General features: G+C 45.4%; 1 long non-coding RNA gene across 1 annotated transcript; it reads right to left on the bottom strand.

The window, feature by feature from the left end:
• On the bottom strand, window positions 1-1,076 carry LOC106900725. Its single transcript, XR_001414191.1, has 3 exons — window positions 988-1,076; window positions 400-483; window positions 1-31 (listed from the first exon to the last, which is right to left on the bottom strand). It is a non-coding gene; the product is annotated as an uncharacterized LOC106900725 (long non-coding RNA).
• Window positions 1,077-1,585: the final 509 nt, after the last annotated feature.

Below are 1,585 nucleotides of genomic sequence, written 5' to 3'. Positions count from 1 at the left end.
AGGTTCTGCATGGCAGTGCCCATGATGTCGCCTGGGGAATAGAAGATACCAAGAGGGATATTAACAAAACTCAGGGCTGGCTGTCAGAAGGAGCTACTGAATGAGAGAAGCAAGAGATGACAGTGAAGAACAAAAGAAAACACAGAACAGCAGAGAAAAAGGAAAAGAGGTAAATGAGAGAAAGTTTAGGGCACTGGCAGAGAACCCTGAACAAAAGCACATGCAGAAAGGGGAGAAGAGAGAGCACAACTGGGAGGGAAAGTGCTCAAGACAGACGGGATGAAAGGGAGGAGTGAGCTGTGCTGGAAACCAAGAGGAAAAAGCTGTGAGGGAGGAGTGAGCTGCAGCACAGAGGGGCAGAAAAAGCACATGGTTCTTTCTCCCAGGCTGCTCACTCACCCAGAACTGAGAAATATGCTCTGCCTGAGTCTTGTACCACATTTGGGGGGAGCAACAGGGAAAACTTCTCTTTCACAGGCACTCCTGAGAGAGAAACAAGGCACAAATAGCTTCAGTGAAGTCTCAAGAAATGGCTAATGGAAGGGGAGGGGGCCTCAGTGAAAGAGGAACAGTTCCCATTAGAAATGCCCTGACTTCAACCACTTCATTTTTCCCTGGCTACAAGGCAATCTCTGCTTTAAACCACCCCCAGCCACAGTTGGTCACTGTAGATCACATCAATACATCTTTTAACTTGGCACCTAGAAAACAGGAGATAGCATTTGTAATGCCAGTGTCAGCACACACAATAGAACAGGGATGCAAACAGTCATACTAAATCTGTTCTAGCTTATACCCTGATGCTTAGGCAGGATGGTCCATTCTCCAGAGCTTTCTTCTCTCTTAGGTCTCCAACTGATGGGGCATGTTTTGATTAACTAAAAATATCAGCCTACTTGGAGTATGGCAGCACCATCTTCCTCCTCAACTCACATCCCACCCTTCAAACCACACAGGAACAAATGGAGAGAATGGAGAGTGCTTTACCTTTTACACAGAGCACAGAGTTCTGGACTGTTTCCTTCTCAACTCCTTCAGGCTTGGGTGGGATGAAGTAAAACAAGAGAAGTGAGAAGTTAGTGAGATGGGAAGTACAGACAGACAGATGAATCCTTAGGAAGGATGGAGGAATATATGAAAAGTGAGTGATCTGGAGAAGGAGAGGCAGTCACAAACACTCCCTGAAATACAGAGCACTGAAATAATAATTTAAGCAAGTACAAAAAAAACCCATGAGCCTAAGTGATTGGCGTTGTAGGTAGAGGAAGGATCAGAAAAAGAGGCACTGCAGGACTGTCACATGGATGACCTGCAGCTACTGTATGCAGCAAGAGACAATTAACAAGAGGACTGCAGCATTACAGCAAGTGCTATCGTTAGCAAAAGCTCACAGTTGCTCTAGAGGGCTGTCCTAAAGAGATGTCTGCAGTGCTATTTATCATAATGCTGCAGATGCTTCAGGGAACATTTTGTATGTTGGTAAGAGAAAGGGAAGAGGTTGTGCACTGTAATATTCGGTGACACTACTGACACCAACAACAGGGTGAGCACGTGTCAGGGCTTTTTTTATGATACAGAGAACATA

The sequence above is a fragment of the Calidris pugnax genome, unplaced genomic scaffold (assembly GCF_001431845.1).
Source record: "Calidris pugnax isolate Ruff unplaced genomic scaffold, ASM143184v1 C14810682, whole genome shotgun sequence".
Taxonomy (NCBI): Eukaryota; Metazoa; Chordata; class Aves; order Charadriiformes; family Scolopacidae; genus Calidris; species Calidris pugnax.
Note: the sequence above shows the minus strand (reverse complement) of the source record. Positions and strands in the feature narration are given on the sequence as shown.